This window comes from Engraulis encrasicolus, chromosome 11 (assembly GCF_034702125.1).
Source record: "Engraulis encrasicolus isolate BLACKSEA-1 chromosome 11, IST_EnEncr_1.0, whole genome shotgun sequence".
Classification (NCBI taxonomy): domain Eukaryota; kingdom Metazoa; phylum Chordata; class Actinopteri; order Clupeiformes; family Engraulidae; genus Engraulis; species Engraulis encrasicolus.
The window spans coordinates 13,287,796-13,302,184 of record NC_085867.1 but is presented as its reverse complement, the minus strand read 5'-3'; the positions used below and the strand labels follow the sequence as shown (position 1 = coordinate 13,302,184).

The 14,389-nt window shown below is 48.8% G+C and overlaps 1 protein-coding gene across 1 annotated transcript in view; it reads right to left on the bottom strand.

Moving 5' to 3' along the window:
- setx (senataxin) overlaps positions 1 to 14,389 on the bottom strand; it is a 1,003,984-nt gene that overhangs the window by 145,440 nt on the left and 844,155 nt on the right. The window lies entirely within an intron of this gene.

Sequence of the window (14,389 nt, the reverse complement as noted above, 5' to 3'; positions counted from 1 at the left end):
CATAATGGACCTACTGTAATACAGAAGGGAGCTAACAGCAGGGGCTGAGCAAGTGTGAGTTTGTGTTTGTGTGTGTGTATGTGTGAGTGAGTGTGTGTGTGAGAGAGAGAGAGAGATAGAGAGAGAGAATGCAAGTGAGCTGAGCAAGTGTGAGTTTGTGTATGCGTGTGTGTATGTGTGAGTGTGTGAGAGAGAGAGACAGAGAGAGAGAGAGAGAGAGGAAAAGCAAGTGAGCTGAGCAAGTGTGAGTTTGTGTGTGTGTGTATGTGTGAGTGTGAGAGAGACAGAGACAGAGAGAGAGAGAGAGAGAGAGAGAGAGAGAGAGAGAGAGAGAGAGAGAGAGAGAGAGAGAGAGAGAGAGAGAGAGAGGAAAATGCGAGAAGGGAGTCTGAGCGCAGGGGTAGCTGCTCAATCTAATGGAGTTGGAAGTGTTCTTAATTACACATATGGCCACAGACCGCGTGAGTGCGAGGAGGCGTTGGTGCGCCTGACAGAGGGAGAGAGGTAGGGAGCTAGAGAGAGAGAGAGAGAGAGAGAGTGTGAAGGAGAGGGAAAGAGAGGGAAAAAGAGAGAAAAATAGACAGATGAAGAAAGGGCAAGAGAGTGTGAAAGTGAGAGGGAAAAAGTGTGAGATAGGGAGGAAAAGAAAAAGGAGTAAGGGAGACAGACAGACAGAGAGAGAGAGAGAGAGAGAGAGAGAGAGAGAGAGAGAGAGAGAGAGAGAGAGAGAGAGAGAGAGAGAGAGAGAGCTGCTTCAGTGGAGAGGAGAGGAGAGGAGAGAGCAGAGCTGGGCCTGCTGCATGTTGAGGGCCCCGTGCTGCAAATTGCATCTGTTCCTAATTAGGGGGTGCTAATGAAGGCCCATGTTCCTCCTGGTCCCACAGCGAGCAGGCCTGGCGCACAGCCTCCTTCACAGAGGGAGAGGGAGAGAGAGAGGGAGAGAGAGAGAGGGGGGGGAGGGAGTGAGGGGGAGAGAGCGGGGGAGAGAGAGAGAGAGAGAGAGAGAGAGAGAGGGAGGGGGAGAGGGGGGGAGAAGGGAGAAGGAGAGAGTGGAGAGAGACAGATTGAGAAAGAGAGAAGAAGAGTGAGAGAGCAAGAGAGAGAGGGGGGGAGAGAGTGTGTGGGAGAGAAGCGAGAGACAGACAAAGAAAGAGAAGAGAGAGTGAGAAGGAAGACAGTGACAGAAGGGAGGAGGAGAGAAACTAAGGAGAGAGACATATTGAGCAAGAGAGAAGAGGGGAGAGAGAGAGAGAGAGAGAGGTTGACGGGAGAGGATCAGAACAGAGTGAGGGAGAGGGGAAATTTTGTTCCTTTTTTTAGTAATCCTCTGAACATCCCATCCATCTGATCTTTGGAAACGAGGGAGCATGATTTGGAGTCAAATGGACTTAGCAGTACACTGACTTTCGAAAGACTCACTCAAGCTCGCTAAACCATTCCTGCCACATTTCCCAAACCCTTTCTGCTACATTTTAATTGGAAATTAAGTCATTCAGGGAAAATAAATAGATGTAGACTATAACTCATAGAGATAAGCGCGGTTATTAACCCATTTCTGGAGAAGTTATGTTAAACATACTGTTATTCAATGTTTTATGCAAACAGTCCCTTATCTCCAAGACCCTGCCCTGCAATTCCTTTGCACAAGCACTTACCTATGCTACGGGAGTGTTGAGCTTATCATCAGCATACAAAGTGAAGTTCCCTGTTGCCCCATGCAAACCTTGTGACCTTGGCGTTGTTAAAAGCTTGTTGTACCAGTTTACCAAGTGAGGTGGAGGAAGAGATTTTAATCTTTCTGTAAGCAATATAAAGTGCCTTGCCACCAAAAACACACAAGAGAGAAGGCAACGCGTGAGATCACCCCCCCCCCCCCCCCCATAAAGTAAACATGCCCCTGTGGCCCCTATTCAACGTTTTACACCGTGTCACAGGATCTCATTTAACATGGCTGCTGTTGCCACAGGGTCCGACCGCTCAACCCGGTTACTCAATGTGTGTGTGTGTGTGTGTGTGTGTGTGTGTGTGTGTGTGTGTGTGTGTGTGTGTGTGCGCGCGCGCGCATGCGTGCTTGTGTGCATGCGTGCTTGTGTGTGTGCGTGCGTGTGAGTGCATGTGTTTACATGCATGTTTCTATGTAGGCCTATGTGTGTTTGTATGTGTGTTTATATGTCAAACTTTGTATATCTGTCAGTGATCTCAAAGGAGAGAGAGAGTGATACAGTGGAGTGAATGAGAAAAGGAGCAAGTGTTGGTTTGTGTGTTTCCACCGGTGTTGCAAAGTAATCCCATACACTATTGCCATATTTAAAATGCAAGGTATTACAATACTTAAGCATTACTTTAGTCGCTTTCGCAAAAATAAATATATAGGCCTATGGATCTGCAATTTTCAGTGTAAATCAAAATCGCGAGTTATGCCTCTTTCCCCTCCCATCCAGGAGGTGTTTCGGCAGCATGCAGACTAAAAAGTAGCAGGTTCAGGAATAGCAGCTTTCTGACCCAGCACAATGAACACCATTAAAATCCAGGTTGCAGTAAAATGTATTGTAACTTAAGTTACTTGCATTGTAATGCAGTTTAAATAACAGTTTCCCTCCCCGCTCCTTGTAATGCACTACATTACTGTGTTACAGCAAAAAGTAATGCATTACAGTAATTAATTAGTTTTGTAATGCGTAGGCTTATCTGGGATATCGAAGACGCGAAAAGGTGTTTATATGCTCAAACACAAATTCATGATCATATTCGGGATACTGAACTGAATATGAAGAGTTCAGATGCAAAAACCCCTAAGTGCCTTTTCAGAAAATAATCTTAATTCAGTTTTATTTAATACAAAGCTATCAAAGTTGCATATTTTTTTATTTTATATATGTAATATAACTATTTATATGTATTATCAAGTACATGAATGTAAACCAAACCAACAACGGGTTCTCTAAATACAGAAGTGCAGGTCTTCAGAAATGGAGTTAGGGGGTTTTGCATCTGAACTCTTCATATAAACATACTCGATATGTGAAAAAAGAGTGAATAAGTGCAAGAGTGTTACACAGTAACGAGTGTGAAAGGGAGCAAGTGTGTCTATCTGTGTTACCGTGTGAGTGAGTATTAATCTGTCCATATGTGAAAAGAGTGAAACAGAGTGATGCAGTAACGAGCGAGAAAAAGGAGCAAGTGTGCGTTTGTAGCGTTAGCATGTGTGGGAACAGCAGGTTGTAATTAGCGGGAATTTCTCAGGTAACGAGTTTCTCTCCCGCTGCAGTGGGAGGCCTAGCAGGGTCAGGCTGTGCCGGACATTCACACACACACACACACACACACACACACACACACACACACACACACACACACACACACACACACACACACACACACACACACGCACACATGCACACACACACGCACGTGTCCGCGTGCACGCACACACACGCTGTGCCGGACATTCCCACACCCTGCCGATCGGGCAGGTGGCCTTAGCTCTGTCCTGCTCCTGCTCACCTACACACACACACACACACACACGCACACGCACACGCACACGCACACACACACGCACACGCACACGCACACGCACACGCCCACACCCACACCCACACCCACAGACATGACACACACACAAAGACACACATATGCGCACACACCATTGACGGTTCTGTATGGGACGCAAATTTGCATGTGTATTGTGCGGACGCACACACACATAAGCATGCATATGTGCAAATGCCACGCACGCACGCACACACACGCACACGCACACGCACACGCACACAGACACAGACACATGCACACAGACACACGCCCACACACACGCATTCACATGCACACACACACACACACACACGCCCCCACACACGCACACACATGCACACACATGCACACACACACACACACACACACACACACACACACACACACACACACACACACACACACACACACACACACACACACACACACACACACAACACACACATACATGCCACTGACAGTGCCGTGCTGGATGCAAATAACACTCTGCATCTCTCCAGAAGACGCTCGCTGCGGTGGCATGCTTGGCTGACTTTTAAAAGTTTGTGGGCATTCATTTGCACACAGAGCCAGTGTTACGAGGGGGTGCAAAGACCACCTGTGAGATGGGCGGTTCACCTACCGAGAGAATCTAGAGCAGGGGCGGGGAATCTATGTCTCGAAGGAAGTTTACGGCCCTTGAGGTCGTTTTATCACGTCCCCAATAGGACTTTAATGTTATGCAGCTTCACATGAAATACACTATGACATATTTTGTGAAGGAATCTTAGAAATTCCATTTGCAATACAATTAAGCTATCTTTAGGGGACCTATAAGCAGGGGTCAGTTGTAAAGGTGGCCTAAAGTGCAGGGGGAAATCCTGGTTTGTGTTCATAGTATGTCCCTCCAGGTGAATTTGAAATGGCCCCTTGAATGAAAAAGGTATCCCACTCCTGATCTAGACGCTTACAGTCAAAATAATAACACGTGATTTTGGTTTGACCAGTTACATCACAGTCACAACATGGACAAGCATCTGTATTAGCCTGTATTATCGCAGGAGCAAAATAAACGCGTTTCTCAAAGTCACGGTCAAAAGGTCATTTGCAAGTGTGATTTGGTTGTTTTGTTTTTGTATTTTGCTTTGTTTTGTGTGTGTGTGTGTGTGTGTGTGTGTGTGTGTGTGTGTGTGCGTGTGTGTGCGCGCGCGTGTGTGTGTGTGTGTGTGTGTGTGTGTGTGTGTGTGTGTTTTCTGTCTGATTGTACTGGTCTGTCCTGATTTGTGTCTTTTATGTGTACTATCTGTATCATGTGACTGTGGACCGAGAGTCTGGCGAATAAACTTCAATTGAATTGAAATCCGTAATGGCACTGTGATCTGAAACCTTTTTCACACCTAATGCTTACTTACTAATGCACATAATACTACAACGAGGAGTCTAAGCCGGCTACTCACGAGACAGTAAAAGTCTTCGAGATTAAATGTCTAAGACCGTGCAGCACACTGCATGTGAATGTCTGAGACCTTGAGTGCTTGCTAGCTAGTTAGAAGCAAAGCATGAGAGGGTGACTGGGAGAGGGTGTGTTAGTGTATGCGTGTGTGTGCCTGTTTGCGTGCGTGCGTGTGTTCATATCTGGGTCTGTGTGCAGCAAGCATGCGTGTATGTATGTCAATGTGTGTGTGCACACGTGTGTGTTTGTGTATGTGTGTGTGTGTGTGTGTGTGTGCATTTGTGTGTGTGTGCGTGTGTGTGTGTGTGTGGGGGGGGCGTGCTTGCAAGCGCTCATGTGTGTGTGTGTATGTATGCGTTTCAGTGTGTCCCTGCGTGCATGCGTATGTGTGTGCGTATGTGCATGTGTTTGTGTGTGTGTGCGTCGAGAGAATGCCTTGCTATTTTCCCTTTCAGGCAAACAAAGTCGGGACCGACCATGTGTGTGTGTGTGTGTCTAGATGTGCGCTTCTGTGCCAATCAAAGCATCCCCTTGGCACGAGTGGTGGCATCTCTTCCCCAAAGGAGAGGGAGTGAGGGCATGCCGCCCACCCTTGCATGTTCATCCACCCCCGCCACCCCCCCTCCAGCTCAACAAAAGGAGCAGCTTGTGTCCACCCTACCCTGCCCCAACCCCACCCCACCCCTCAACCTCAACTCCAACCCAACCAACCACCCACCAACACAAACACACACATGATTTAACCCCCCCTACCGCTACCCCAAAACCACAACCTCACCCACCCCAATTACTGATGGTGGCTCGTGTAAACAGAATACCCACCACCACCAACTCATTCCACCGCCCCCCCCTGCCCCACAAAGCCCTCATCCCCGTCCCCCTCCCCGTCCCCGTCCCCAGGCTCAGCTCAGCTGCCACGGGCCTTTGATCAGGCTGGGCCCTCATTAGGGCTCTTATCTGCCTTAATTAGCTCCTGGGGTCAGGGCCGCTGGCTCAGCTGACCTGGGACGGGACTACTAGAGGGGCTGCCTGGGACGGGACTACTAGAGGGGCTGCCTGGGACGGGGACTAGCAGGGCTGGAGGGGCTGGAGGGGCTGGAGAAATGGGGCATGGGCGTGCTCTGCTCTGGTGTGCTGTGTGGCCAGGGCTGCTGACAGCTTTGACCGCACGCGCGGGTCCAGGACAAACTCATCTGAAAGGCCCCCCGCTCCATAGGAATGGGGCTTGCTGCTCTGGTGTGCTGTGTGGCCAGGGCCGCTGACAGCTTTGACCGCTCGCACGGGCCCAGGACAAATTCATATGAAAGGCCCCCCGCTCCATAAGAATGGGGCGTGCTGCTCTGCTCTGGTGTGCTGTGTGGCCAGGGCTGCTGACAGCTTTGACCGCACGCACGGGTCCAGGACAAATTCATATGAAAGCCCCCCCCTCCGGCCCATAGGAATGGGGCGTGCTGCTCTGGTGTGCTCTGTGGCCAGGGCTGCTGACAGCTTTGGTCGCACGCACGGGTCCAGGACAAACTCATCTGAAAGGCCCCCCCCTCCGGCCCACAGGAACGGGCGTGCTGCTCTGGTCTGGTGTGCTCTGTGGCCAGGGCCGCTGACAGCTTTGGCCGCACGCACGGGTCCAGGACAAATTCATCTGAAAAGAGCCCCCCCAGGGGCGCAACTACTCTTTTCTGGGGGGGTATGCAAGAACAATTTTGGCCCCCTCCCCAAAAAAAAACACTTAACAATTATTTGGCGCCCTCCAACGCCCTCTCTTTGGCGCCCCCCTGTCTCTGGTGCCCCCCTGCAACGCATATGTCGCATATACTGTAGTTGCGCCCCTGCCCCCCCCTCCCCATCCAATACATGGGTCGGTGACGTTTCAGCAGTAGCACACGTCAGGGTGGTGCAACGACAGTCAGCGTATGGATTTTGTTTTGTTTGTTTGTTTCCGTGCACTATCTAAGATGCATAGCCATTGCAGCATGTCAACCACCAATGACGAATCAATTTATGAGCATTAGACGCCGTTGAACCACCTGATGTCTGAGCCCAAAAAAAGTATTTGACCCACATACAATTAAATGAAAACCCAAGTTTGGGCCCCCCCTCTGTCCCTGAGCCAGAGCCCCTTTGTCCCCCCCTGGTAGGCTCCCCTGTCTGCGGCCCCTGACTCCACTCACTCCACTCACCCAGCCGCCTGCCTGCCCGCCTGGCCGGCCCTGCTCTGATCTCCTCCACAAGGCCCCGACAGGACAAGGTCATGCACAGCACACACACACACACATGCATGCACACACACACATGCATGCACATATGCACGCACACACGCACGCATAGAACCTAGCCACACAACACACACACGCACACACACATACACAGACACAGACACACACACACAGACACACACAGACACAGACACACACAGCTAAACAGTGCAGTCTGCAGTCTGCAGTCTGCAGTCTGCAGTCTCTCTCTCTCTCTCTCTCTCTCTCTCTCTCTCTCTCTCTCTCTCTCTCTCTCTCTCTCTTTCAGCTGACCCACTAAACCAGCAGTTAGGTACTTGGAGGGTCTGAGAATGGAGGATGGGGTGATGAAGAGAAGAAGAAAGGGAAGGATAGAAACAGATCGAGGGACGTCGAATCTGAAAGGAGAGGTCATGTATTCATGAGTCTGACATCTGTTCTTTCAAATTCACTCATACTGTCATAGGTCTCTCTATCACACACGCCACAGGTTCATGTCTCATACATTTCAATGGACAACTCTGCTCAAGACAGCAGTGACTACACACATTACTTTCTATTATTGGTAGTAGTAGTATCATTCAACGGACGACTCTGCTCAACAAGGCAATGACTACCCACGTGACCTTTTATTAGTAGTAGTATCATTAGCTAGTGTGTTAGCTCTGTACTCCACGCTGATTAAATGACCTCTCGTCAAGGAGCAGGACGCACTAGCCGCAAGAGCAGACACATTAAGGCCCCAGGGCGCAGATTGGCGGTCACTGTGTTTGACAGCAAGCTAGTGAGCGCTGTGTGTGTGTGTGTGTGTGTGTGTGTGTGTGTGTGTGTGTGTGTGTGTGTGTGTGTGTGTGTGTGTGTGTCTGTCTGTCTGTGTGTGTGTTTGTGTCTGTCTGTCTGTGTGTGTGTGTGTGTGTGTGTGTGTGTGTGTGTGTGTGTGTGTGTGTGTGTGTGTGTGTGTGTGTGTGTGTGTGTGTGTGTGTGTGTGTGTGTGTGTGTGTGTGCGCGCGCGCGCAAACTGCGTGTATGTGTGTGTGGGCGTGTGCGCTCGTGTGTGTGTGTGTGTGTGCATTTGAGTGTGCATGTGCGTGCGTGCGTGCATGCATGTGTCTGTGTGCGCGCGTATGTGCATGCGTTTGTGTGTGTGTGCGTCGAGAGAATGCCTCGCTATTTCCCTTTCAGGCAAACAAAGTCGGGACCGCGCGAGTGTCCTTTAAACGAGGACACAGCACTTGGCATTACACTGGAGGAATAAGACTGCATCTGAAACTAGCAAGCAATTAATTCCGAGCACGGCTCCCGCGGTTCAGCACAACACATTTTCGCCGGGGTAATGGCAGGCTAACTCACACAATTAATGAGGAGGATTAGGTCTTGAAAGAGGCCCCAGATGCTAGCGTTGGAAGCACTGCAAACACACACACACACTCACACACGCACACGGTGTTGAAATACCACCATGGTAATCTCCTTGAACATGGTAGAAATCGGAGGGGGGTGCCGTGCTGTGGGTTTGGGGATGTCTGGTGTTGTACCTTCATCCAGTGACAGTGGGACAGAAATGAGACTGTGTTTGAATCCCCTGTAGATATGCTAATGTTGTGTGACTGAAGGACAAGCAAACATTGCATAAAAATATTCTATTATCTGTTATATATTATTAAATACAGAACGCTTTACAAATTCTGCACGAGAACTTCAGTAATAGGGGTGGATTAGTGTAGTTTGTGTATGACACACAAACCAGTAAACTCCCTTCCTTGGTAAGCAGAAAACTAGATGGAATTGAGTCGTGTAGGGATTCACATGTCACCTTGCTGCAGGATTAATACATGAATTCTGCCGTTAAGACAATGTATCAATAATAATAGGTTTTGGTAACAACTTGAGCTGTGTGCAAAAAAACAAAACAAAAAGGGGTTTAAAAAAAAAAAAGGTTGGCGTGTGAGTGCATGTACTGTACGCAGAGTTATTTGGGAAGTGCAGGTGGGAGGTGGAGTGTAAAAATCAAGCGAGGACCCTCGATGTTGCTAATTCATTTACAGATTTAATTAGATGGATGGAGCCCCCTCGCAGTTATTAAAACACGGGGAGAGAGAAATGTTGCCAGCGCCACAGCACTTTTTAATTACGGCTCCAGATCCCCGCTTGCTGACGTCTGGGGAACCGGTTAATTAAAATCCTCATTATTTTACTTTTAATTAGTTCCCCCCTCTTTTGTTTCCTCTCGCCATATGGCCATGTTTCGTGGTCAAATCAACTTAATTGAGCTAATTAAGCTGATCAGTTTAATTATTCAAAGCGCTCTGATTGGACGGAATTGCCACCCTCTCCCACCCACCAGCCCCTGCCCGCCAGCCCACCCCCTCTGTCTTTTTTGATCACTACCCATAAAGCTCTGCGTGTAATGTCTCTCTGCTGTTTTCACTGGTGGATACCCGTCCCCTTATCGCCAGACTTCATGTACATGTACAGTATATCTCCTGAAACATATCCCACTAAGATCATTCATCATCGTTAGATTGTTTTTAATAGCGGAGACAACTGTGTCTGATACTTAATTTGATGGCCTTTCAGATTGACCCTTCCGCAAATGTTACAGTACAGTACACTCAAGGCTATTTATTTGGCTAATATGTGAACACCCTGACCTGACACCCTGCTCTCTGGCACGCTCTGGAGTCCACTGGGGCAGCATGGCATGGCATGCAGGGAAGCCGACAGGGGTGGCGGTCTAGAATTGGACAGGGGTGGGGGTCTAGAATTGGACAGGGCTGGGGGTCTAGAATTGGACAGGGCTGGGGGTCTAGAATTGGACAGGGGTGGGGGTCTAGAATTGGACAGGGGTGGCGGCGGTCTAGAATTGGACAGGGGTGGGGGTCTAGAATTGGACAGGGGTGGGGGTCTAGAATTGGACGGGGGTGGGGGTCTAGAATTGGACAGGGGTGGGGGTCTAGAATTGGACAGGGGTGGTGCTCTAGAATTGGACAGGGGTGGGGGTCTAGAATTGGACAGGGGTGGGGGTCTAGAATTGGACAGGGCTGGGGGTCTAGAATTGGACAGGGGTCGGGTCTAGAAAGGGATGGGGGGTCAGTTGTCCCAGGCACAGGGAGTGAGTTAAAACCCACCTGGTATACTCCCATTGAAAAGGGGGCATTCGCATTACATTGCATACATACAGATTACTTTGTACTGGGCCCGACCAAAATCTGTCAGCGGCCCTGATGGCATGGAACATGGAGAATGGAGCACGGAGCATGGAAGAGAGGCAAGGCAGGCGAGGCAAAGCAGTCGAGGCGAGGCAGGCAAGGCAAGGCAGGCGAGGCAAAGCAGTCGAGGCGAGGTGAGGCAGGCAAAAGCAGGCCGCCCCGTTGCCCTGATAGCATGGAGCATGGAGCATGGAGCAAGGAGCATGGAAGAGAGGCAAGGCAGGCGAGACCAGGCGAGGCAAAGCAGGAGAGGCGAGTTGAGGCGAGGCAGGCAAAAGCAGGCCGCCCCGTTGCTGGATGACTGATGCCGTTAGCCGTGGTCATTAAGGCTCGTAAAGGGTCAGGCTCCTTGCGGCTTTCCTAATGAGTCGCACTAATGAGGGCTTACTCATCCTCAAGGTCCGCCAAGAAACATCTCACACCTTCCCACAGTCCCACTCACCACCACCACCCTGTCACCCCGTCACCCCCTGACTCTCTCTCTCTCTCTCTCTCTCTTCTCCACTCCAATCCCCTCCTGTACTCATGGATTTCATATCCTACATCTTTCATCGTAGTGCGGGGTTGGCTGTGGGGTGGAAAAAAGTGAAAAGACACGCTACAGTAACAGTGGTGACCTTGGATCTTCTCATGGGTGGCTGAATTGTTGATTGTTCATTGAGGTTTGACTCTCTCTCTCTCTCTCTCTCTCTCTCTCTCTCTCTCTCTCTCTCTCTCTCTCTCTCTCTCTCTCTCTCTCTCTCTCTCTCTCTCCACCCTCTTTGCAGTGAGCTATTTGGCACCACCACCCAGGTCTATCCATGCAAGAGCCAAACAGCTGTGGAGCTTTAAAGAGCTAGCGGCTGGAAAATTAAAAGACAGGGATAGAGAGAAAGAGCGAGAGCGAGAGAGGAGAGAAAAAAGAAAGCGTACGTATGAAAAAAAGGAATGAAGAAGCTGGCCAGGGCTTTGACACTGACAGGCTGTGGTGCTAAGAAAAAGACCCCACAGGTGGATTCTGGCAGAGGCTAAGATTATACTACTACCAGAGGTTAGTTATCTGAACTGCAACGACCTTCAACGGATTGACTTATCTTCATAAGCCCTCACAGACTCCATTTCCATAGTGCATGATTTTGATGTTCGTATTGTCGTGTGATAAGAAAAGGTAGAGTAAACAGATTTTTTTAAAACCCTGAACTGTATATGACACAGCTGACTTTATCCCTAATAAGAGTCCCCATGCTTGGCCCTGCCGTGGCCAAACGGTAGGGCACTCGTCTACCATGCGGCTGACCCGGGTTCGATTCCCGGCCCGGGTCCTTTGCCAGCCCTTCCCCGTCTCTCTATCCCCACTCGCTTCCTGTCACCACCTTCAGTGTTCTATCATAAATAAAGACAAAAAGACCAAAAAATAATAATAAAAAAAGAGTCCCCATGCTTACACCTCAAGCAAGAAAAGACCCTTTGTGACTTTTCTGTCTACCACCACAGCCTTTAAGTCATTGGAGCCCAAAACTGCATTGAGGTTGAGGCTTGTCTGCAATGTCTACAATGGGCGCCTTTCATTGAAGAGCGGTAAGGTGGTGCATCCTCTGGGGCTCCTAACCACCACGGAGGCTTAGAAATGACGTCCTTACCACATGGTGCGCTATAACCTTATGATGAGCTTCTCAGTGTGCGTGTTGTGTCGTGTGTGTGTGTGTGTGTGTGTGTGTGTGTGTGTGTGTGTGTGTGTGTGTGTGTGTGTGTGTGTGTGAGTGAGTGAGTGAGTGAGTGAGTGAGTGAGTGAGTGAGTGAGTGAGTGAGTGAGTGTGTGTGTGTGTGTGTGTGTGTATGTGTGTGTGTGTGTGTGTGTAGGCAAGAATGAACATGTGTCTGTGTCTCTCTCTCTCTGTGTGTGTGTGTGTGTGTGTGTGTGTATGTGTGTGTGTGTGTGTGTGTGTGTGTGTGTGTGTGTGCGTGCGTGCGTGCGTGCGTGCCTGCGTGAGTGCCTGCTTGCGTGCGTGCGTGTGTGTGTGTGCGTGCGTGCGTGCGTGTGTGTGTATGCGTATGTGTGGGCACGAGGGGGTTATTGTGCAGGCTCTTCAGAGTCTTTAGATGGCCTACTGAGCAGCGTGAGTGACTTTGAGCCCTCGGGCCTGTCACAGTCGGGGGTGCTACCATATGGGGCCGGGGGGTGCGCTTGATGAGGTCGCTGTCATTTGTTAAAAATATTGCTGCTCTTTGCTCCCTGTATCTATTTTTTCCCGGCGCTTTGCCTCTTGTGTCACACAATAGCAGGTGAAAAAACAATGCAATTACACCAATTTGCATGTGTTAATTTGATTAAGTAGTGAAATGGGGGGTGTGCGTTGGTGGTGAAGAAGAAGGAGGAGGAGGAGCAGGATGGGGGGAGGGTGGAAGAGTCACACTGTAAAAGAGGGCTCGTAGAAAGAACGAAAAGAAGAGTACCTGAAAAGTTTTGCTGTGCTCTCACACAATGCTGGCAAAGCCGTGTGGCGGTGACTGGGTTATGAGATGCGCTAATTGGTTTCCTGAATATGCCGAGCTAATTAGCTATACACAGTTGAGGCTTGATTGGCTTGAATGCAAAGTGCAAGTTGCGCTAGCTACCCAGGGATTTTTTAGAGAGCCAACCCCCTGCACTTATCGAGATATGGATATAATTGCAATTAGGGGCATTTGCATACGTTAATGAATTTGTCTGTTTTTTTTCTACATGCGCAATCACTGGATTGGAATAAATAATCGCTCCCATATCAGAACACCCGTGAGTTGTGCAGGAAACCTTAAAACACGGCAATGGATGGACATGACACGTTTTGTAATGAGGAATGAAAAACTACTACAACCTATAATGACATACAGTTTTCCATCATAGCGATAGGACAGAGCTAGCCGGGCCCTGCCAGCCATAAATATCCACTCAATTCACATTTTCCCCTCCATGCAGTACGATATGTATGGCAAAAACCAGGAGAGGACAAAGCTAGGACAACCTTTTATAAATGCATCTTGCAAATGACGCAAAAAAGATATTGTGCATAGATGTGGGCCGGTATTTCTACCTTTCTTCAGATTTTACTGAGTGGGCAAAGTGTCTTCTTTTTTATTCTTTGAGTGAGCTCATGCCTGAGTTAGGTAAGTGAGTGTTTGATCTCTTATCTTCGCTGATAACAAAGAGAGCACTCAAGATAACAATGATGGATTGTTCTGGAGATCAAATTGTCCTCAAGTGATTGAATGTAAATTCTTTTAACTGATGCATGCAGTTTATTCGCTACCTGAGTGAGGACCCAGGGCGTGCTCGTTATATAAAAGCAAAAAACTTTTTACGATCTTTGCAAAACTTTTTTTTTACGATCTTATTTGTTTACTAATTGCCAGTCTGAGGAGCTGGGGGAAGGGCTTCTTATGGTGTCAGCAATTCTAAACAACTGCCGTCTGAAGAACTCCACAGGCCAGTGGAATCTCTCCTGATAACAAGAGATTGTCAGCATAACAACAAAAAAAGAAAACAAGCTGCAGGAAAAAACACAGCAAAAACAACTGAGAGAAAGAAAAAAAATAATTGTCTTTGGTGGTTCTTGTAAAAGTTGATTAGGAAAAAAGGCATGTTGTGAGGGTAGCTACTTAAAAACAAAGATGGATTTCATTAGCTAATTAAATAAACACAGGTCTACTGAGGTTTAATGCCAAAAATCCATTAAAAACAGCAATTACAGCAGCACCACAGACGCATCAGGATCAGGAAACCTGAGAAAAGCATAAAGTATTACAGAGGTGTGCTGACGAGGACCCAGAGGCCCAGACAGACAGACAGACAGACTCCTTCATTTCGCATGGAGTAGCACTAGCGGCGGTGGTGTGGTGTGGCGTAAACCAGTGATTCCCAACCAGGGGTACATGCTCCACTAGGGATATGCCAGCACACTAAAGGGTCCCACTTCACATGGGAAAAATGCTAACAAATATATATAGCATAGTCACACTGGGATAGA